Source organism: Gigantopelta aegis, chromosome 2, assembly GCF_016097555.1.
Source record: "Gigantopelta aegis isolate Gae_Host chromosome 2, Gae_host_genome, whole genome shotgun sequence".
Taxonomy (NCBI): Eukaryota; Metazoa; Mollusca; class Gastropoda; order Neomphalida; family Peltospiridae; genus Gigantopelta; species Gigantopelta aegis.
This window is the reverse complement of record NC_054700.1, coordinates 38052087-38077575: the sequence shown is the minus strand read 5'-3', so window position 1 is coordinate 38077575 and position 25489 is coordinate 38052087. Positions and strand designations below refer to the sequence as shown.

The window sequence follows — 25489 nt, the reverse complement described above, 5'->3', positions numbered from 1 at the left end:
CTCTTTAATCTTTTTCAATCTTAATCTTTTTAAGGGCATATAAATTGTATAATTTTTCATTTTTCATTTACCTGTTTGGAAATGCCCAGTCAAAAACAAGCGTCACACTAAAGTAATTAAAATTAATTTGTATTTAAATACCATAGGTTATTTTAACGACGCATCAAAATCCCCCCTATGCCTTTTATAAATAATTCAAAATTGCCCCATTAAAAAGTAAATTATCTGTCCCACACTCGACCACTGGCCATGCCAGAGACTGGGTGTGGAAGAGACGTGCCTGAACCTTAATTGGATAGAGGCACGTTAATAGAGTTTACGCTACGCTACGCTACACTCGCTACTGACTGTGTGTACTTCGCTCTGGACCCCCTCTAGTGATGTGACTCATTTGCTTATGGCAGGTGCACCCTTTTCATGGACTATTGCTCGTTTCCATACCTTCGGACATTTCTCTTTCCATGTTATAACGTTTCATACACGGCAGTAAAAACTTATCATCAATTATCTTTGTCTTTTGCGTGTCACAATAATTTTTGCCTTTTAGTATAGATCATAACGTTACTTACTTACTTATAAGTATTTGACGTGCCTATGTTCAATTAAGGTTTAAGCACGCTGTCCTGGGTATACAGTCTAGCAGCATGAACTGCTCTCCATGACAAAAAGGGGGTTGCACAAAAGGTGTTATGGCTTTATTTCGTTAATTAGTGATCTATAATCGATAAAATTCGTGGGTGTATTTTCTAATAAAAATACGTTCATTGTTGTTGTTCTAAAGTTTTAAATAATTTGGACGACGATTTTAACGGTCACCTACAATTAAAATGGAAGCAGACATGTAGACCAATCTTGATGCCACGACCTAAAGAGAAATAATGACATGCCAACCCATGGACCTACGGGTTATGGTTTTGTATGGTGAGAGGTCGTGATTGTTTAGAATGAATGAATTAATTAGTGAACGAAACAAAAAACGAAGAAAGCAAGAATATCAAAGTTTGTTTTGTTTAATGACACGACTAAAGCACATTGATTAATTAATCATCGGATATTGAATGTCAAACATTTTATAAGTTTGACTCGTAGTCATCAGAGAAAATCCACTACCTTTCAAGCCTTTCCCCAGGATTTTTTTAAGACGCTTACATATTTAGCATCATTATAACAAAAATCAAGCCAAAAGAAGTGGGGTAGTGAGTTGAAAACAGTTAAGTGTTTGCCTTCAATCCATCAAATCATGTTGGGGTTGTTTTTGTGTGTGTTTTTATTTTTGGGGTGGGGGGGGTGGTTAAAACTTTTTTTTTTAAACCCATCAATTCCCCACCCACCAACAACTTCATAATTTTCGCCATGTTGTTCCTGTTGATGTCAGCGTCGTGTTAAATGCTTGTTGTGATTTCTGCTTGTAAAATACCTAAGCTAAGAATGTTGACTTCACAGTATATTCCATTTATAAAAATAAAAAAAAATAAAAAAACCCAAAAACGTTAATAAAATAAAAAAAAAAAAAAATTTAAAATCCAGCTAACTTATTAAATGTCACCTCACAGTTTAACAAATATATATCTAGCATTATCTAACAAATATGATTATTGTGAACTAATTTAGTGTACGTTTAACTGCAATTTGTATCAATACTGCATGTACATTTCCCGCGATCGCGATCTCAGTGCGTCCTCTCGACCATAGGTACAAAATTAACAAAGACAAAGGAAATAACGAAACTGCAGTTATTTATTCATTGATGCAAACAACTATTGTTTTTCTACACATTTACATCAAGATTTACTCCTGTGTAATCGTATTGTTCATGTCCGCAACGATATCTCTTGACACGTGGGTGTCAGCTGACTCTGAAGCGTGACTATATTACGCCGAGAGCTTTCCTCAATTAGCCAACGAACGTTCTTCCTAACGTTCGCGAACTATTTGATTGGTGTCCGTCGTGTCCATTTGGTTTAACGTGAAGCGCACAAACCAGTGTAGCGAACGTTTTGTTTCCGCTCGGTCTGGTTGAAATCAGCCCTTGGGATAGCCGACATGTCGTTCGGCCCTGAACTGGCATGTGTATTCAAATTGACATGCATTGTTGGTTTGTTTTTATTACTTTGGTTCAAAGACTTTACAAAATTAAAATAGCAAGTTACATATCTTCCAGACATTGAATCGCCGTCACATTGCTGTCATACATGTCGAATGCATGCCGTTAAAATTAATAACCTTGATTATTAAAATTAGCAAACATCATAAGGCATACGTTGTATTCTGGATAACACTGTTTCTCCTTACCGGTCGCGAGATCGCTATTATGCTAATGGAATATTTGGTATTATTATGTTTGAGGTGTCGAATAGATGTTGTAACCGTTTGTTCACATCAGAAGATAGAAAATGGCTCAGCCAAAATTTTATTAGCCATTTTTTGGTAAAAATATTTTTTAATTAGCCGATGGCTAAATTGGTTACCGACAGCGCGAGCCCTGAATGTTTTCAGTGTGTTTTGGGAAGGGGGTGTTAGGATACAAATTACTGATTGCCAACTTAAATGTACTATTAAAAAGTGCTTCACCTATTGTTTATTGACTTAAATAGTACCGTTGATTCTGTCAATGGGCATCTTCTTTGATCGGCCTTGAAGCTTGATTGCTCGGCACGGCAATCCCGTTACGCGTACGCGCCTTCCTGACGGATTAGCGGTCCCAGTAGATGTGGTGAAATTACCAAACACCAATTGTTATTTATTTTGGACGTGTTTTACCTGTCATAGTCAAACCTTGACTCGCGTGTGTTGTGTTGCTGTCTTGTGATTTGTCTTGTGGTTTGTCTATTGTTAATTTGTTGTTGCGTATTTCATTTGTTACATGTAATTTGTTTTTAGTCATTCATTTTCTCCAATTATTTCTTGCATATATAATTATATATATATATATATATATATATATATATATATATATATATATATTATTATTATTATTTTTTAATATTATTTTTCATGTAGTTGTAACATCCGCCCCCCCCCCCCCCCCCCCCCGTCGTTAAGATATCTGAAAATGGCCGAATCTGTCATTGTTGTATCCAACTCTTTTTCCTGTCTTTCGTGGAATCCTAGCCCATTCTTCCTGCAGTGCATGTGACAGCTGCGGAAGCGTCTGAGGCTCCGGGTTACGCTGGCGTACACGTCTGTCCAGCTGATCCCATATATGTTCAATGGGGTTGAGATCTGGCGATCTTGATGGCCATGGCAGCACATTAATGTTATCATTCTGTAGGAAATCCATTGTTACGCGTGCCGTATGCGGCCTGGCATTGTCCTGCTGAAAGAGTTCTCTCTGTCGATCCAAAATGGGAAGCATGTGACGGCGAAGAATTTCATCCCGGTAGCGTACAGCTGTAAGGTTGCCTTGTACGAACACATGTTCACTTTTGCCAGTGTATGAGATGGCTCCCCACATCATGACACTTCCTCCACCGAATCTGTCAACTTGGGCGACGCACTTGTTGGCAAAACGTTTATTGCGGCATCTGTAAACACGTTGTCGTCCATCACGTCGTTGTAGAAGGAAACGTGACTCGTCGCTGAACCATACTCGCCGCCAGTTTCCCAAGTTCCACCCCTCTATATTCGTGCACCAGCGAACACGTAAATGTCGATGTTGACGTCGCAGGACGGGGCCAACATACGGTCTCCTAGCCCATAAACCAGCTTCTCGAAGTCGGTTCCGAATGGTTAGTGCAGACACCCTTCTCAAACCATGTATGCGTCCAGCAGTGTTCGTTGCTGTGGCAGTTCGGTAAAGCAAGTGCAGAACCCGGATGTAGCGATCTTGTGCTGCAGTTGTTATGCGAGGTCTTCCACTTCTGGGCCGGTCTTCAGCTGATTGAAACTTCTGGTACCTGTCCCAGAGACGTGAGATGGTGCTCTGATGGACGTTCATGTGGTGTGCGACTGCTGACTGCGATTCATCTAACTGGAGGCGGCCTATTGCAATGTTTCTATTCAGCAGGCTTAGTCTTGGCATTTTGCAACTCGTCTACGTGAAATGGAAATGAAGCATCATTGCGAGCATTAAAGCTTTAAATATCCATCATTACCTCAATCTTTTCCCCGAGTTTCACGTGCATTCGCCAAAATCTGACCATTTCTCGCCGATTCCCTGCAATTGTCGCACAACGTGCCACAACGTGCATTAAATTTGTTTTAGGGTGCATTTGGGCATGCTGTCCTATTCCAGGAACATTAACAAACATGGTCATTCAGCAACATTGTACAAAACTATATTTTGTAAAATCAAACACTTTTCTTCTTTCTCTATCACCTATACGTTAATTTTTTTACAGAGTACCGGGTATATATTCCAGGCAAAGTATTTCCCTCCTGATTGAAATAGGGGAACCTTCCAGTTCGGCGTGCAGATTGTCGATAGGTGTGGTTAAACGGGCTATGGCTAGTACTGTAAAACGTTACTTGGAACGATGTCTATAAATAAAATGTTAGGGTATATATATTTTTTTTTTTTTTTTTTTTTTTTTTTCTTTTTTGGGGGGGGGGTCTCCATTAATTACTTGGGCTGCATATTGTACACGTGCAAGAATGTGAGTGTTTTATATCATTAGGTTTTTTCTTGTCTGATCCCCCATTCAGTGCCTGCAATGGCTTTAATATTAACATAGTTTCTGCAGATGGCAACTATGTTTTTAATGTGGGTTTTAAAGGAAAGATTGTGATCAAAGGTGATACCAAGACATTTTACTTTGTTTACTTGAGGAGGTGGGAAGTAGCCCAGTGGTAAAGTGCTCGCTTAATGCGCAGTCGGTTTAGGATCGATCCCCTTCGGTGACTCCATTGGGCTATTTCACGTTCCAGCCAGTGCTCCACAACTGATGTAGCAAAGGCCGTGGTATGTACTATCCTGTCTGTGGGATGGTGCATATAAAAGATCCCTTGCTGCTAATCGAAAGGAGTAGCCCTTGAAGTGGCCACAGCGGAGTTTCTCTCTATATATCTGTGTGGTCTTTAACCATATGTTTGACTTCATATAGCCGTAAATAAAATGCGTTAAGTGTGTCGATAAAAAAAAAAAACATTTCCATCCTTGTTTACTTGAGGGATTGGTTTGTTGTATAATTTGAGATTAAGTTTTTTCTTCTTTTTAAATGAGTATATTTGGTTACAAAACACTATGCATACAGTTTTTTTAGGTGGACATTGTTACTCTCCATTTATCTGCCCAGGTTTAGAAATTATTAAAGGTTTTTTTTGGAGGTGTTTTCCTATGGATTTGGAAGCCATACTTTTTCTCAATAAAGCCGTGTCGTCTGCAAAGAGACCTAGGTTAGTTGGATTGGGATGTCTTTGTGTGGCACCTTATTTAAATAGAAAATCGGTCAAGTTTTTATTTTTAAAAAATCCAAAAAGGGTAGGGACAGTGACTGAGCCTTGTGGTATAACATTTTCCAAAGTCGATTCTTTGTTAATTGGCTGATCAGTAAAATTAAACATACATGTATTGCGTATTTAGGTAATAAATAATTAATTCATTTATTCATTTCAACTAATTAAGCTTCAAGCATGCTGTCATGGGCACACACCTCAGCTATCTGGGCTGTCGGTCCAGGACAGTAGGTTAATTGTTAGTTGGTTAGTAGTTAGTGAGAGAGAAGAGGGTGTCGGTCCAGGACAGTGGGTTAGTAGTTAGTTGTTCGTGATTAGTGAGAGAGAGAGAGAGAGAGAGAGAGAGAGAGAGAGAGAGAGAGAGAGAGAGAGAGAGAGAGAGAAGTAGGTGTAGTGGTCTATGGGTGGGAGCCGGTACCGGGCTGTGTCCGATGGCTTAACCACAACACTAAACCATTCTGAGATGTATACATATAAACCATTCTCAGATTGATGCATATACAATGTAATACTATGCAAATTAATCCTTGAATCCACTGTAACACTGAACTCCAAACTCCAGAACATGTACTGCGAAGATGTCCAACATATGACAGTATCAGAGAAAACATATGGCCACAACCCAGAATAATCGGAGAAAAACGTTGGGGCGAAAGAGACGACCTGCTCCTGACTGAGTTCATGGAGGCAGTAAAACTATGGATTTGAATTCAAGGAGCATAAGAAGAAGAAGAAGAAGAAGAAGAAGAAGAAGAATCCTTGAATCAGTTTTAAAAATTAGTTTTAAAACGGTTAATTTCACGATTTAGACGTCATGAACAGAAGCCGGTTTAAAGATCCGCCTGTAGCACAACACACACACACACACACACACACACACACACACACAAAACCACAAACACGCACACACGTGACACGCACACGCCATTGAAACAGAAAACAAAAATACTCAGAACAAACCGTCCATTTGCGTTGGTCACCCTTTGGTTTCTCTTTCTCTTATTATATTTAGTTCTACTAAATAAACTAACTCAGTTAGAAATTACCTATTTTGATAGTAACAAATAGCAAAATAACTAATTAGTGGTGTATTTGTATAGCTAATACTTTAATAATCACTAGAATAAATATTTTATAAAAATGATAAAAGTATATAATTATATAAAAAGGATACTACCATTTGAAAAGTATTACTAAATTGTTATATATACAATTTTTGTGATTGGTATATTTAAGATCATACTTTTAGGGATCATTTCTATAGTATGCATCGCCAAGACGTCAAGTAACACTGACGAACCATCGAGACCACGATGACGAGACAGAGCCTCCCTTTCTGAGCGCGAAGCGGGCTGGGAGTGTCACCTTCTTGGTGACCTGCTCCTTGTCATTGATGACCGTTCCTCTCTTCCTTTTGTGGGGAGTTGGAGGAAGGGGAGGCATTCTGAGTGGCTCAACATCTTTTTTTAAATAACAAAAAATAGTTTCTATAATAATTTATGCTTCATCAAGAGTGGCTCAACCCTATTGTTATAAATAAGGCTTCTCGGCCTTTTTGTTTTTGTTTTCGCCGGAAAGACCGCAGCAGCGCGCTTGGTGTTACACAAAAATTCTCTCAACCTTGAAGAAAGCAATTGTGAGTATAGTCTTTGTTATCTTGGACCTTTGGACCGCGACAACAATGGAGGAGGAGGTTCTAGGACCGATCGCAGATCACATCGTTGGGACGTATGGGGCATCATAGCGGCCGACGAGGACATCAAGGACCAGCTAGTCCTGGAAGGACTAACAGTTCGTGGCAGGTCCTGCGACGTAACCGAAAGATACCCCGGAGGTACTTGGGTGCGGGTGAGGGGCCTCCCCCTTACCATTCACCACTCGTTCATAGTGGACATTTTGTCGCAGTACGGTGAGATAGCGTCTTCTCCCACCTACTCAGTATGGCGCAACACTTCCATTAAAACAGGTGAGAGAACCTTGAAAATCAAAATTAAAAAACCGATACCGCGCCAGTTCGATACCCACAACCTAAAATTCACTGTTCGCTACCGTGACCAGCCTGACGTTTGTTACCAGTGTGGCGAACCCGGGCATCAAAAAAGTGACTGTAAGGAAATGCCTATTTTCACCTTTGCGGCGGCCACCTCGAGGCCCCCTCAACCCGGCCTTAAGGCAGTGCAAAGACTAGATGCAAAGGTGATAGAGATAGGGAAAAAACTTGTAGAGCAAGAAAAGCCAGTAGAGAAAGAAAAGCCAGTAGAGACAGTTGAGATAGGTAAGACAGTAGAGACAGTAGAGACAGAAGAGACAGTGGTGAAAGAAGTAGAAGAAGTGGAAGAAGAAAGACAGACGACCCCCTCAGGGGAGGAGGCGGAAGCGTTACATTGTCCACACAATTAAAGTCGCCACAAAGAATGCGGCTAGTCACGGTAAGGTTGGTCATCTGTCGTAATAAAGTAATTGACACAGCTTGCAATGAACTCAGCCCTTTGGCATGGGTTCACTGGACAATACAAATTAACTACGTTTAATATCTGACTATTAAATTGGCAAAGTAAACTAAGAACTCGCCCATCTGTGTCTTTAAGAGAATTAATTACTTTAATTTCTAGCCCTTTTCTGAATAGAATAGCAACTCCCCATTTACGCCCAATGTTACACGAATTTGTATAGTATGTCCCTTTAAAATCTTTAAGTAATTCTTTGATGTTGTCTTTATCATTGAAGTGAGTTTCTTGTAGACAGATTATATCTATTTTTTCTTTTTCTAATAGTTTAATAATTAGCGCCCGCTTTGTTACAATTCACAAAGCCGTTCACGTTTAGTGTGCCAATTTTTAAGTGTGTGCTGTTAACAGCCAGCATTTCAACATATGAATATCATGATAGAAAAGATAATAGTAGAAGTAAACAATCACATTAAACAACAGAACATAAACACACATATATACAAAACATTTACACATTGTCCTTGTCGTGGGGACCCCAGAGCTCACCAAGTCTATGTCTAACCCTGGTCTAACAGACAGCAGGGTGCGTTGGTGGCCGGGGTCTTTTCCTTTGAAACATAGAACGTTAACATTAAAACGATGTGTGCACGGCACAAACAATACTGGGATACATACATGTAACATGAACAACACAGTTCCACATAGAACGAATCCACATAAAGTCACCACACAACAGAAACACATATTAAACAAGACGCAGTCAAAAATATATACATTATGTTTGTGTACAGTTCCTGTCTTGGGGACTCCAGCACTCGCCAAGTTTGTTGGGGGCCCTGGCCTAATAGGCGGCAGGGGGTGGGGGTGACCGGTGTCATCTCCATGGTTACATGAAACGTTTTTACAGGTACAGTATATACATGACATACATAACGTTACAACAACCACAGACAACAAGGTTTTACATATGAGATACACGTTAGAACACGGGTGCACACATCACAACTCCTTTGAATAACACAGAAACACTTGAGAAAACATCTCCATACGAATACACAGAAACTTTCACGGCTGAATACAAACACAGGGGTACACACATTGAGGACACACAACATGAACACGAATAAACTCACTTTTTGATCTGGTCGCTTAGCGAAAAAGGTGTGGGGTAGGTCCAGGGGTGGGTCCATTTCGTAACCGGGGCTAGGTTGAAATCGGTGATCAGGCTCGTAGTCGATGTTCGGTCCGGTTCGGGTTGGGGGGTGGTGGGCGAGAAAAAGAAAAAGGTCTCTAAAACCTAGGTTTTAGAGGCCTTCAGTCCCTTGGTTCTAGAGGGTGGGGCCTGGGGGAGGACGTGGCAGGCCTTCTCAGACGTTGTATCCTCTGACGACGATAGGTCCCTCTTCTTCTCCCTTTCCCTTTCCTTTCTCTCTTCCTCTTTTCTCTCTCTCTTTTTCTCCTTTTTTGTCTTATCTCCCTCCTCCTCTCTCTCTCTCTCTCTCTCTCTCTCTCTCTCTGGCTCTGTCTCTCTCTCTTTATCTGTCTCTCTATCTCTGGGGAAGAGGTCGGTGTTTATTACCAAACCGTTGCCCTCGTCAGTGACGGGGTCTTCGGGTGGGGATGGGGGTAGGTCTGTCTCTCCCACGACCTGTCCTAGGTCCCCTTCCTTAACAATGTCAGAGAACGCCATTTGGCGTCCCGGACAATCTCGCGCTGGTCGCCTTGCTCGCCACAGGTAAAACACAATTCCGGCTGGTTTCTGTATCTTACTGTAAACCAGTCGGCTTTTGCGGTTTTTAACCTGCCAGGTATGTCCTTGTGGATGTTAATTTTAAGCGTGCGCTCTCCTGTCTTAACCTTGGTATTACGCCAGGTTGCGTGGGCTGATGATACCACTATAGTCCCAAAGTATTGTAGAGCAAAGTCTACCCAGATGTTGCTAACCCCTAGGGGTAGTCCTCGGACTCGAACCCACGTGCCTCCTGGGAAGCGCGCGTTTATTTGACAGGATCTATCTCTCACATTTAGTCCCTGCAGTTCCAGTCGGTCACGTATTTCCTCACTATCTAGATAGAGCTCCCAGGCGTTACGTCCCTTCGGCACCACTGCCAGTAAATGGGACCCAGAGCCCTACAGATTTCCTCTCCCTTTAGGGGGGGGGGGGGGGCGTCAAATCCCGGGGCGTTTAGGTAGATGGGGTGCTTATACTCACTACCCGTGCTGCGTTGACCGCCTGGAGGTGTAGTGGCTTCGTTTTCCTGCAGTGTTTCCGGCTCGTCGTTGTTCTCGATCATCATCGTGGTTGGAACGGGATAGAGACTGTCAGATACAAAAAATAATACAAAAATAACTTGAATTAATTTATGTTAGACAGTCTAGCTCACTACTATGCACAAAAGGCCGAGAAGCGATACTGATTACGACTTAATTTATAAAATGATTAGACATGTTGTTGCAGTTAGAAAACATCTCTATGACTGGAAGATTGAGCCCACTCCACAGTGCCTAGTGTGCGATGGGGTGGACTCAGTCTTGCATGCCTTTTTTCACTGCAGAAAAACTCAATCATTTATTAAACGCATTGAACCTATTTTTCAAAAACTCTTTGGTACTAAATTCAAGTTAAACCCATACAGGATGATTTTTGGGTTTAAATACAAAACTGGCAACAATGCATCGAACTTAGGGATCTTTCTCTGGAGTAAAGTTATAAGAGTAATTTGGACTACACGAAAATTATTAGAGGGAAATAAGCCATGCAATGAAATGGCACTTTTCAAACATTTAGTTTATTCGAGGGTTAAAATTGAATATTTTGCCGCCTTAGATCGGCCAAACAGAAGGGAAAAATTCCTAAAATACTGGTGTTTCGAAGGGGTCGTCGCCTTGTGCAATGACGCCTTCGATATTACATATCAAACTATAAGAATTATTTGTTAAAAAATGCACAAAATGTAGAAAACCAGGCCTGGCTCTCCCGGCTTGTAGCTTTTTGGAGACCATGCCCGCAGACTAGGTTAGCATTTCTTTAATAACAATTTTAAAAACAACATACACTAAATATTAAATGATAACAAAAACATAAGCATGCATTGTATAAATGTTACATGAAACAAGCACAAACACTTGACTGTATATATATATATATATATCTTAACATTCAAGGAGAACCTGGTCATATGTAAATAGGGAGGTCTTTCTTAAATAAATGGGGCAACCGGCGAAATGACCGGTAGTGCCTGAAATTAAAAAAAACAAACAAAAAAAACCCACCTTTTTTTAAATAACAAAAAATAGTTTCTATAATATGCTTCATCAAGAGTGGCTCAACCCTATTGTTATAAATAACTTAAAACAGTGACAAAATTTAGGAGATAACCATATGGAGTTTTTAAATTTGCGGGTTTTATTGTCTATCTGATCCCGCAAATGTCATTTTTGACCGACGGCGTTAGCCTGATAGTCTGGAGGAAATTGGGCCAAAACAGCCCAACCTTGCTGAAAATGGCGTATATGAGATTTTGACTGATTTTCACTCCTTAAATGCCCTTCTGTGAGAAATTGATGGGTACCGGTGCAGTACCCTCGGGGAAAATCCGGTACTGAAGATGGAGTCCAAGATGGCCGCCATCATAGAGACGATTTTGTAACTTTTCAACTAAACATCACAGAGTAACATATAATACCACTTTTTCTATGTTTTTAGGGTCAAGGAATCTATTTGTCAGGTTATTTCAAGGTCAAGAAAACATCTCAGTATCCATTCCCAGTCTGGAGCTCCACGCGGTAAGACGTGTTTGTTTCACGTGTGCACACTGCACGTGCTTTCGTGTGCTCGACTTGGGGGTCCTTCATTTCGTTGGTTTTTGTCAGCGAAATGAAGTTTTCTACTGGGATGTATGCGGCCATTGGAACTGATTGAACGCTGGAACGCTTCTCGTTTCGACAGCCTGCACCACCAGGTTGGATTCTTTTTTAGCGAGATTCCTTGCCTCCACGTCATTTCTCCGTCCGACTGTCGACTTGGTTTTTTTCGTAACTCGTATGACGGGCATTCTGCAGAACGCCACGGTTGTTCGCGTTTAGTCTCTACATGTCCGAGCCTGTCCTAGCAGCACTGGAAGATTGACCGCCCCACTCTAAGAAGAAATAGGAAGCGGGGTCGGCCCCTACTACTCTTTTTCTAGACTTTACCTTGCTTTATAGTGATACCATCTCGTATCCTCCGGAGTCGGGCCCGTCCTCACCACAATACCAAACCATGACGACTGGACTATACCCTAGTCTGATACTCTCTCTCGTTCAGACGGATCCGGCTTCTCAAGATCTGTATTTCAGCACAGCACTACACCTTCAACGTCTATCGACTGTCAATCTAGGGGTTTTCTTGACGGGATGCAACCCATCTCGTCCCTTTAAGCTGTGCACCCAAACGGCCTTAACGAGGCCACTCGCGTGGACATATTGATCGGACTTTAAACTTTTAGATCTGCGTTACAAAAATTATGTCGAAATTACTTCTTTTTAAAAAAAATATTATTAAATAGTCCGATCCTCTCTTTTTTCTCTTATTTAATTTTGGACTGTCCTTCTAAAATGCTCCAAATTATATAAATATTCGGCCGAGCAGTCAATTCTTTTTATTTTTGGCTTGTAACCGTTTTCTTCTTTTTAAAATTTATTCTATTAACTTTTTTACTAATTGCTATTTTCAAAATTCTGCCCATTTTCACCCCCCCTCCCCCCTCCATCCCGAGTCAGGCCACCGATCTTATCGGAGGTCGGACTCGGGATGGGCGTGTTCGAAACCCTAGTGGTATATGGGCACGTTAAACTAGTTATCGTCATCATCATCTCAGTATCAAGTTAATGGTTATTTATTTCCAAACTTCACCAATTTGAAAGTATCTCAGCTAATATATCAGACTATTTGAGAATCTGATAATTATAGCATGTGAATTTCTTTAATTTTCTAGCGTTTTATGATATCCTGGGTTGTGCCTTTGGTGGAGTGGAGAAGATGATGCCAGGTAGAAGATACCCATAAAATGTTCGGGCTCTTCGGATGGTGGCTGAAGTTTTACTGTCTCCACATATGAAGGACATGACTAGTATTGATGATTTGGAATTACAGATTAAAAAAAAATAACACCTGCTCACAAAAACAAACAAACAAACAAATACAACAACAACAAAAAAGACAAAAAAAAAAAAGAAAACAAAAGAAAACCCCTAGTAAAACATATAACCCTGCCTTGATACTGCTCCACATATTAATTTTCGATTTTGTGTGAAGGGTTCAAGTGAATAACCTGTGATTTTTCTTATTTTAAGACGTGTGTAATTGAATTTTAAAGTTTACAACTCTGCATCGTGGATTACTTGTACATTCAGCAAGTATGATTTACCAACAACTCTTAATGACATACCATAATTATAGATTTGTATTGTACTGTGGCATTGTGACCTCGACACACGCCACCTTTATAATATCGACTATCACTTTGGAAATTACAGGTGATTCCTTTGGAACCTTTATATATATATATATATATATATATATATATATATATATATATATATATATATATATATATATATACTAAAAGGCAAAAGTTATTGTGACATGGATTGTTTGAAGTACAGGCCAGACCAAGATGGTTGGTATTGAAGGCAATTTGAATGCTGTGAGGTACCAAGATGAAATTTTGCAAACAACTGTGTTACCGTTTTTGCAACAGAACTGCCCCGGGATGACATTACAACACGATAACGCTAGACCACACATTGCTAGAGTTGTGCAGCAGTATCTGAATCAGAACAATGTTGATGTGCTACCCTGGCCTGCCAGGTCCCCTGATTTGTTACCAATCGAACATGTCTGGAATGAAATGGAGCGACGTCTTCTAAATGCTCCAACAACACTGCAGGAATTCCGGCTGATCCTTCCTCAGATCTGAAATGGCATTCCCAGGATCTTTCTCCAGCGTTTAGTGGTCTCAATGAGACGACGGTGCCAGGCCTGTATCAATGCTTAAGGTGGACACACTCGCTACTGACTGTGTGTACTTCGCTCTGGACCCCCTCTAGTGATGTGGCTCATTTGCTTATGGCAGGTGCACTCTTTTCATGGACTATTGCTCGTTTCCATACCTTCGGACATTTCTCTTTCCATGTTATAACGTTTCATACACGGCAGTAAAAACTTATCATCAATTATCTTTGTCTTTTGTGTGTCACAATAACTTTTGCCTTTTAGTATAGATCATAACGTTACTTACTTACTTATAAGTATTTGACGTGCCTATGTTCAATTAAGGTTTAAGCACGCTGTCCTGGGTATACAGTCTAGCAGCATGAACTGCTCTCCATGACAAAAAGGGGGTTGCACAAAAGGTGTTATGGCTTTATTTCGTTAATTAGTGATCTATAATCGATAAAATTCGTGGGTGTATTTTCTAATAAAAATACGTTCATTGTTGTTGTTCTAAAGTTTTAAATAATTTGGACGACGATTTTAACGGTCACCTACAATTAAAATGGAAGCGGACATGTAGACCAATCTTGATGCCACGACCTAAAGAGAAATAATGACATGCCAACCCATGGACCTACGTGTTATGGTTTTGTATGGTGAGAGGTCGTGATTGTTTAGAATGAATGAATTAATTAGTGAACGAAACAAAAAACGAAGAAAGCAAGAATATCAAAGTTTGTTTTGTTTAATGACACGACTAAAGCACATTGATTAATTAATCATCGGATATTGAATGTCAACATTTTATAAGTTTGACTCGTAGTCATCAGAGAAAATCCACTACCTTTCAAGCCTTTCCCCAGGATTTTTTTAAGACGCTTACATATTTAGCATCATTATAACAAAAATCAAGCCAAAAGAAGTGGGGTAGAGAGTTGAAAACAGTTAAGTGTTTGCCTTCAATCCATCAAATCATGTTGGGTTTTTTTTTTTTTTTTGGGGGGGGGTTTGGGGGGGGGGGGGCAGGTAAAACTTTTTTTTAAAACCCCATCAATTCCCCACCCCCAACAACTTTATAATTTGCGCCATGTTGTTGCTGTTGATTTCAGCGTCGTGTTAAATGCTTGTTGTGATTTCTGCTTGTAAAATGCCTAAGCTAAGAATGCTGACTTCACAGTATATTCCATTTATAAAAAAAACAACCAAAAAAACCCCAAAACGTTAATAAAATTAAAAAAAAAATTTTTTTTTAAATCCAGCTAACTTATTAAATGTCACCTCACAGTTTAACAAATATATATATATATATATAGCATTATCTAACAAATATGATTATTGTAAACTAATTTGTATAAATACTGCATGTACATTTCCCGCGATCGCGATCTCAGTGCGTGCTCTCGACCATAGGTACAAAATTAACAAAGACAAAGGAAATAACGAAACTGCAGTTAGGTATTCATTGATGCAAACAACTATTGTTTTTCTACACATTTACATCAAGATTTACTCCTGTGTAATCGTATTGTTCATGTCCGCAACGATATCTCTTGACACGTGGGTGTCAGCTGACTCTGAAGCGTGACGTATATTACGCCGAGAGCTTTCCTCAGTTCAGCCAACGAACGTTCTTCTTAACGTTCGCGAACTATTTGATTGGTGTCCGTCGTGTCCATTTGGTTTAACGTGAAGCGCACAAACCAGTGTAGCGAACGTCTTGTTTCCGCTCGGTCTGGCTGAACTTGTGAGTAGACTTTTAAGTTTAGAGGGGGAGGGAAATTGGAAAGCGTTAGCTGATCATTTTTTAGGCCTTTACAAAAACTTAAACATTGAAAGACATATACTAAAATGTAAAATCATAAATAATAAAGTAAATTTCGCCTCAATGCCGAGTATCTACAAGGAAATCTTATTAATATGGAATGACCTTGACCTGACAAGGGACACCGACAGTTATCAGCAAATCATATATGAACCTTTACACGACAACCCAACTATATCTAAGAAATTACACAATAATTTACGTAGCGAAGGACTAAATTTAGTCAAAGACATTTGGGACTTGGGTACGAACGACTTTCTGGACTTCACTGGTTGTTCAACTAGTGCGGCTTTTTTTCGCCAATTAAAAGACATACAAGACAATTTCCCGTTGACGTTACTATGGACTTTACGGAACGAAGCCCCATATGATGGTGACTTAGACGCCATCTTTCGCATCAACGTAGGTGATACGAAAAAGGACGTAACAGACGCGAAGACAAAAGACATTTACACAGCCTTGTTATCTAGAACTTACAAAGATGCATCGTTTAAGACCAGATGGGAAACAGCTTTTAATGAACCATAAATTGGCAAAACATTTGGAAAACACTAAATTCCGGTTACATTGAAAATCCAGATTATGATTTAATTTATAAAATGATAAGAAACGTAATTGCAGTGAGAAAAACATCTATACGATTGGAAGATTGAGCCCACTCCGGAATGCCTTGTGTGTAACGAAGTGGACTCAGTCTTGCACGCCTTTTTTCACTGTAAGAAAACAAAAATATTTATTAAACAATTACAACCGATCTTTAGGAAAATTTTGGGCAAAAATTTCCGGTTGAACCCGTACGCCATGATTTTTGGCATAAAACATAAGCCTGGGGACAATGCATCGAAACTAGGAATCTTTCTGTGGAGTAAAGTCATAAGGGTAATTTGGACAACACGTAAATTATTAGAGGGAGATAAGCCATGTAATGAAATGGCAATGTTTAAGCACTTAGTATATTCAAGGGTTGAAGCTGAATATTTAGCCGCCTTAGAGCGGCCAAACAGAAAAGAAACATTCCTGAAACACTGGTGTCTCGGAGGGGTCATTGCCAAGTGCAATGACGCCTTCGACATTACATATCACTTATGAGAATAATTGGCAAATGCACAAAAAATGTAGTAAAATAGATCTGGACCCCCCGGCTTGCAGCTTTGGGGGCCAGGTCCGATAACCAGGTATGACTTTTGTAGATACACATCACTAGGCTATACATTAAATAAATTAAAGATTACAAGAATAAACACATGCACTAATTAAAATGTATATATATATATGTAATACAAGCACTTATACCTTCATGTATATTTTTATTAACACTTCAAGGAGACCTGGTTTAATGTAAATAGGTAGGGTTTTGAAAAATAAATGGGGTACCCGACTTGTTCGGGAGTTACCTGAAACAAAAAAAAAAAAAAAACAAAAAAAAAAAAAAAAAAAAAAAAAAAACTATTAAAAAGTGCTTCATCTATTGTTTATTGACTTAAATAGTACAGTTGATTCTGTCAATGGGCATCTTCTTTGATCGGCCTTGAAGCTTGATTGCTCGGCACGGGAATCCCGTTACGCGTACGTGCCTTCCTGACGGATTAGCGGTCCCAGTAGATGTGGTGAAATTACCAAACACCAATTGTTATTTATTTTGGACGCGTTTTACCTGTCATAGTCAAACCTTGACTCGCGTGTGTTGTGTTGCTGTCTTGTGGTTTGTCTTGTGGTTTGTCTATTGTTAATTTGTTGTTGCGTATTTCATTTGTTACATGTAATTTGTTTTTAGTAATTCATTTTCTCCAATTATTTCTTGCATATATAATTATATATATATATATATATATATATATATATATATATATATATATATATATATATATATATAATATTATTTTTCGTGTAGTTGTAACATCCGCCCCGCCCCCTTCCGTCGTTAAGATATCTGAAAATGGCCGAATCTGTCATTGTTGTATCCAACTCTTTTTCCTGTCTTTCGTGGAATCCTAGCCCATTCTTCCTGCAGTGCATGTGACAGCCGCGGAAGCGTCTTGGGGCTCCGGGTTACGCTGGCGTACACGTCTGTCCAGCTGATCCCATAGATGTTCAATGGGGTTGAGATCTGGCGATCTTGATGGCCATGGCAGCACATTAATGTTATCATTCTGTAGGAAATCCATTGTTACGCGTGCCGTATGCGGCCTGGCATTGTCCTGCTGAAAGAGGTCTCTCTGTCGATCCAAAATGGGAAGCATGTGACGGCGAAGAATTTCATCCCGGTAACGTATAGCTGTAAGGTTGCCTTGTACGAACACATTCACTTTTGCCGGTGTATGAGATGGCTCCCCACATCATGACACTTCCTCCACCGAATCTGTCAACTTGGGCGACGCAGTTGTTGGCAAAACGTTTATTGCGGCATCTGTAAACACGTTGTCGTCCATCACGTCGTTGTAGAAGGAAACGTGACTCGTCGCTGAACCATACTCGCCGCCAGTTTCCCAAGTTCCACCCCTCTATATTCGTGCACCAGCGAACACGTAAATGTCGATGTTGACGTCGCAGGGCGGGGCCAACATACGGTCTCCTAGCCCATAAACCAGCTTCTCGAAGTCGGTTCCGAATGGTTAGTGCAGACACCCTTCTCAAACCATGTATGCGTCCAGCAGTGTTCGTTGCTGTGGAAGTTCGGTAAAGCAAGTGCAGAACCCGGATGTAGCGATCTTGTGCTGCAGTTGTTATGCGAGGTCTTCCACTTCTGGGCCAGTCTTCAGCTGATTGAAACTTCTGGTACCTGTCCCAGAGACGAGAGATGGTACTCTGATGGACGTTCATGTGGTGTGCGACTGCTGACTGCGATTCATCTAACTGGAGGCGGCCTATTGCAATGTTTCTATTCAGCAGGCTTAGTCTTGGCATTTTGCAACTCGTCTACGTGAAATGGAAATGAAGCATCATTGCGAGCATTAAAGCTTTAAATATCCATCATTACCTCAGTCTTTTCCAGTAGTTCCACGTGCATTCGCCAAAATCTGACCATTTCTCGCCGATTCCCTGCAATTGTCGCACAACGTGCATTAAATTTGTTTTAGGGTTCATTTGGGCATGCTGTCCTATTCCAGGAACATTAACAAACATGGTCATTCAGCAACATTGTACAAAACTATATTTTGTAAAATCAAACACTTTTCTTCTTTCCCTATCACCTATACGTTAATTGTTTTACAGAGTACCGGGTATATATTTCAGGCAAAGTATTTTCCTCCTGATTGAAATAGGGGAATTTTCCAGTTCGGCGTGCAGATTGTCGATAGGTGTGGTTAAATGGGCTATGGCTAGTATTGTAAAACGTTACTTTGAACGATGTCTATAAATAAAATGTTAGGGTATATATATATATATATATATATATATATATATATATATATATATATATATATATAAATGTTTGTTTTTTTTTTTTTTTTTTTTTTTTGGGGGGGGGCTCCATTAATTACTTGGGCTGCATATTGTACACGTGCAAGAATGTGAGTGTTTTATATCATTAGGTTTTTTCTTGTCTGATCCCCCATTCAGTGCCTGCAATGGCTTTAATGATATTAACATAGTTTCTGCAGATGGTAACTATGTTTTTAATGTGGGTTTTAAAGGAAAGATTGTGATCAAAGGTGATACCAAGAAATTTTACTTTGTTTACTTGAGGGGGCGGAAGTAGCCCAGTGGTAAAGTGCTCGCTTAACGCGCGGTCGGTTTAGGATCGACTCCATTAGGCTATTTCACGTTCCAGCCAGTGCTCCACAACTGGTGTAGCAAAGGCCGTGGTATGTACTATCCTGTCTGTGGGATGGTGCATATAAAAGATCCCTTGCTGCTAATCGAAAAGAGTAGCCCTTGAAGTGGCCACAGCGGAGTTCCTCTCTATATATCTGTGTGGTCTTTAACCATATGTTTGACTTCATATAGCCGTAAATAAAATGTGTTAAGTGTGTCGATAAAAAAACTAAACATTTCCTTCCTTGTTTACTTGAGGGATTGGTTTGTTGTATAATTTGAGATTACGTTTCTTTTTTTTTTTAAATCAGTATATTTGGTTACAAAACACTATGCATACAGTTTTTTGAGGTGGACATTGTTACTCTCCATTTATCTGCCCAGGTTAAGAAATTATTAAAGTGTTTTTTTGGAGGTGTTTTCCTATGGATTTGGAAGCCATACTTTTTCTCAATAAAGCCGTGTCGTCTGCAAAGAGACCTAGGTTAGTTGGATTGGGATGTCTTTGTGTGGCACCTTATTTAAATAGAAAATCGGTCACGTTTTTATTTTTAAAAAATCCAAAAAGGGTAGGGACAATGATTGAGCCTTGTGGTATAACATTTTCCAAAGTCGATTCTTTGTTAATTGGCTGATCAGTAAAATTAAACATATTGCGTATTTAGGTAATAAATAATTCATTCATTTATTCATTTCAACTTATTGTTGTGCTTATAACCAATTAAGCTTCAAGCATTCTGTCATGGGCGCACACCTCAGCTATCTGGGCTGTCGGTCCAGGACAGAGGGTTAGTAGTTAGTTGTTCGTGGTTAGTGAGAGAGAGAGAGAGAGAGAGAGGGGGGGGAGGAGGAGGTGTAGTAGTCTATGGGTGGGAGCCGGTACCCGGCTGTGTCCGATGGCTTAACCACAACACTAAACCATTCTGAGATTTATACATATACAATGTAATACTATGCAAATTAATCCTTGAATCTACTGTAACACTGAACCCCAAAATCCAGAGCATGTACTGCATAGATGTCCAACATATGACTGTATCAGAGAAAACATCTGGCCACAACCCAGAACAATCGGAGAAAAACTTTGGGGCGAAACAGACGACCTGTTGCTGACTGTGGAGTTCATGGAGGCGGTAAAACTAACGATTTGAATTCAAGGAGCATAAAGAAACTGAACACAGAAGAAGAAGAAGAAGAAGAAGAAGAAGAAGAAGAAGAAAAAGTAGAAGAAGAATCCTTAAATCAGTTTTAAAAATTAGTTTTAAAATGGTTAATTTCACGATTTAGACGTCATAAACAGAAGCCGGTTTAAAGATCCGCGGGTCATGTAGCACAAATAACAGCGGGGCCCCCCTTCTTAGGATATATATTTTGCAACCCCCTCGGGGAGAGGGGAAAAATTACCTGAGGAAAATAAATGTACACATCACCGCGGGGCTCCTGTAGCGCGGCGACCGTAGCACGTGCTACATGTACTACTAGGATAAACCGACTTTGGTCATAAAATCACGTTTTAGGATATCTAAAGTGAAATATCCTCGAGAGAGCACGTCCCTGAACCCCTTTGAACTGTATTTATTTCGGTATGCGTCATAGTCAGTGAGAACAGGATTATTGAGTAGGCTATAGGTTGGTGAAAATAAAAATTAAATTGAAAAATAATTAGGGCACCTGACATGTTCTATATGCCCGAAACAACACACACACACACACACACACACAAAACCACACACACACACACACAACCACAAACACGCACACACGTGACACGCACACACCATTGAAACAGAAAACAAAAACACTCAGAACAAACAGTCCATTTGCGTTGGTCACTCTTTGGTTTCTCTTTCTCTTATTACATTTAGTTCTACTAAATAAACTAACTCAATTAGAAATTACCCATTTTGATAGTAACAAATAGCAAAGTAACTAATTAGTGGTGTATTTGTATAGCTTGATACTTTAATAATCACTAGAATAAATATTTTATAAAAATTATAAAAGTAGATAATTATATCAAAAGGATACTACCATTTGAAAAGTATTGCTAAATTTTTATATATACAATTTTTGTGAATGTTACATTTAAGATCATACTTTTAGGGATCATTTCTATAGTATGCATCGCCAAGACGTCAAGTAACACTGACTAACCATCGAGACCACGATGATGAGACAGAGCCTCCCCTTCTGAGCGCGAAGCGGGCTGGGAGTGTCACCTTCTAGGTGACCTGCTCCTTGTCATTGATGACCGTTCCTCTCTTCCTTTTGTGGGGAGTTGGAGGAAGGGGAGGCATTCTGAGTGGCTCAACACCTTTTTTCAAATAACTAAAAATAGTTTCTGTAATATGCATCGCCACAAGTGGTTCAAACTTGTTATAAATGACTTAAAACAGTGAAAAGATTAATTAATAACAGGTATTTTCAGCACTCAAAAGAGGTGAAAGAAGTAGTAAAAAAGGAAGCATACAAAAACATGAAACAAAAACACGCAGTCCAACACATATACAAATGTTTTAAACACAGTTCTTAACACATCTTTTGTCTTGAAGACCCCAGTATACACCCAGTCTATAGGTAGGCCGGGGGGGGGGGGGGGGGGGGGGGGGGGGGGGGGGGGGGGGGGGGGGGGGGGGGGGTGGCCGGGGTGGTTTTCAAAGGTATTCACACGATAGTTCACAACATTTAATACACATATACTGAGTACAAAAACAGTCAACATAGTTTTGTTTGGGGGGGAAACATTAACACAAACAAACACAAACACAGTGGTTATAACACAGAGCACTGAACACAACACAGAAACACTGGGCCAGTTTCGAATCTGCACATGAACACAATTCACCACGCTGACACACAACACTGATCCATTGAACAAAGCGAAAACATCGCTCCTTTTACGAATAAACACAAAAACAAACACAATTAGGAACACACAAATAAAGCACAAGACGAACGCACATACGAATACACACACATTTTCCTTTTTTTGCTTTACTAAAACTTTTGGGAAGTCCAGGGGCGGGTCCGTGTCGTTTACCATAGCTAGGTTGAAGGGGTTAGGCAGTCTCAAGTCCTGGGTCGGTTCGTTTCGGGGGGTTTGGGTGTGACAAAGAGGGTGGGGGGGGGGGGGGGGGGGAACGCCTAAAACTAGGTTTTGTGCGCCTTCTGCCCCTTGCTCCTGGAAGGCGCTGGCTGGGGCAAGCTATGACACGCTTTGTCTTTATCTTTCTCAGGTGTTGTGTTCTCTGACGTGGATAGCTCTCTCTTTCTCTCTTTCTCTCTCTTTCTTTCTTTCTTTGTCTTTTTGCTCTCCTGTCTCTCTCCTTCTTTCTCTCCCTCCTTCTCCTCGTCCGAGGATATCTCGCTCTGTGTGGGCCCATTACCACCTACCGCGCCTGCCGTGTCTATGGTCAGGCTGTTCCCAGCGTCGTTTGGGGTCTCGAGGGGTAGGGGTGGGGGTGGGTCTGGGGTGGTGTCCTTTACTATGTTGTTCAAATTACCACCAGTTACGATGTCGGCGAAAGTGGCTTGTCGCTCAGGGCAGTCCCACTGGTGATGACCAGTTTTCCCGCACCCAAAGCACAGTTCGGGTTGGTTTCGGTATTTCACCGTAAACCACACGTGGTCTTTTGTTTTTAATCGTCCCGGGATGTCAGTTTTTATGTCTATTTTGAGGGCTCTCTCACCCGTTTTGACGTGTGTATTGCGCCACGTCGAATAATCGCTACCAACAACAATAGTCCCAAATTTCTCGAGCATGGAATCTATGTATCTTTCATGATTATTATACGTTAATAGATTGGCAGACATCATCATCCACTTGAAAATTGGCACACTGAACGTGAACGGCTTTGTGTATAGCCACACAAAGCGAGAGCTCATTTTAAATCAACTAAACAAAGAAAAAATAGATATTATATGCTTACAAGAAACACATTTCAATGATAAAGACAATATTAAAGAATTGCTTAAAAACTTTAAAGGGGAATTTTTCACTAATTCATGCAATTTTGGTCGTAAATGGGGAGTGGCTATTTTATTCAGAAAAGGGTTAGAAATTAAAGTATTAAGCTCTCTTAAAGACGCAGATGGGCGCGTTCTAAGTTTACTTTGCCAATTTAAAAGCCAGGTATTTAACATAGTTAATCTGTATTGTCCAGTGAACCCATGCCAAAGGGCTGAGTTCATTGCAAGCTGTGTAAATTACTTTATCACGACAGATGACCAACGTACCGTGACTAGCCGCTTTCTTTGTGGCGATTAGAGGTATTTCGCATTCCTATTACGCATGCGTGCGAAGAGTAACGTCCCTTGACAAAATAGACTGAAACTAGTCTATTTACAAATTGGGTGGCGTGACAGACAGGTTGTTATGGGTGACTTGAGTAGCTTCGTAGGAGACTTTTAAACTTTGGCAACTAACATGTACATATTTCGAATTAGATGGTATAATGGCCGTAGAAAACATTCAAATTAAAGGGACATTCCTGAGTTTGCTGCATTGTAAGATGTTTCCGACTAATAAAATATTTCTACGATTAAATTTACATATTAAATATATTTTCTTGTTTAGAATACCAGTGTCTGTATATTCAATTTGTTTCTGATCGTCTTAATATTTGTAAGAAGCCCATACTGGATTTTGTCTTCAAATAACTTCGTACATAAGAAAAAACAATATTTTAGGAAATTTAACATAGTACAAATATTAGAACGATCAGAAACACGTTTAATATACAGCCACTGATATTTTATGCAGAAAAATATATTTGATATGTAATTACAATCGTTAAAAAGTCTCTGTTAGTCGATAACATCTTAAAAATTGCAGCAAACTCGGGAATGTCCCTTTAAAAAGCAGTGCAACAACTTGGACAAAGTCTCTGCGACTCGTACCCGAGGGTTTTGATAACGCCAGATTAAAAGACTATCTCGTAAAAAGTATAAACAAAACAGTTGACAGATTCCATAGGTTATGGCATCGACAGGTTATGGCATCGATCGATATATATATTTGAGAGAGAGAGAGAGAGAGAGAGAGAGAGAGAGAGAGAGAGAGAGAGAGAGAGAGAGAGAGAGAGAGAGAGAGAGAGAGAGAGAGAGAGAGAGAGAGTACACACACACACACACACACACACACACACACATATATATATATATATATATATATACAGTCAAACCTGTCTTAAGCGGCCACACAATGGAGTAGATAAACGTGGCCGATTAAGACAGGTGGCCGCTGAGTACAGGTTGCCACATATATAGTCTTTAAAACATTTGTTGTTGTTTCTTGTTTTACCGTCTGTACTGCTAAATTAACGGATTTGTGCTTCATAGTTGACTATAAATCAACTTTTGACATGTCTCCTTCAGAAATAATGCAAATAGAATATATTAAATTAACCGTTCTCCATAATTTTGTTTTCTTTTTCCATTTAATTATTTAATTCCGACTTCATGCGATGTATTGTTATAGTAAGTGAATCTACAAATGTCAAGCGTAGCCTGCCCAGAGGCAATTAGATGCATGTCAGATTCATACTTCCTTAATTGATACACAGTGGAGATGTCGGGACTGAATGGGTACTAGTATTCCTGAAGGTGTGAATATCAGTTATTTGCTGCACCTTATCGCTGTTGTTAAAATATCCCTTTTATATAAGAGTAAAACTTTACTGTGGCCGCTTAATGCAGGTATTTTAGCGATTTGGGATCCGATTTAGGTGGCTAGTAGTATAAGTGGTATAACCCTGTAGTTTTGGCACAAAAACATGCTGATAATGACAGTAGATATATACTATAATATATGTCTTCTAGCAAGTCTAATATGTATGATAACTTCGCCTAACGATGAAAATAAGTCCTGGCGAAGTCGCCCCGGGCGAGATCGACACGGGGCGAGATCGCCAGGCTCCGGTGTTACAAGGTCAATATAGATGTTTCACAATAAATTAGTATATAAAAATGTATGTAAAGCACATATTTAGTCTTTAAGTAATAAAAGATTACATAAATCGACCACATTTTAATAATTTTCAAGGAAATGTACCAAAATTTGAATTTAAAACAAAAATGGGCTAATTCAGT

The 25489-nt window shown here is 39.9% G+C and overlaps 2 non-coding genes across 2 annotated transcripts; both read left to right on the top strand.

Annotated features, from left to right (window-relative positions):
- Positions 1-6627: 6627 nt before the first annotated feature.
- Positions 6628-6847, top strand: LOC121389123. Its single transcript, XR_005960043.1, has one exon. It is a non-coding gene; the product is annotated as a small nucleolar RNA U3 (small nucleolar RNA).
- Positions 6848-21486: 14639 nt separating this feature from the next.
- On the top strand, positions 21487-21706 carry LOC121389109. The gene has a single exon (XR_005960041.1). It is a non-coding gene; the product is annotated as a small nucleolar RNA U3 (small nucleolar RNA).
- The last annotated feature ends 3783 nt before the right edge of the window (positions 21707-25489 follow it).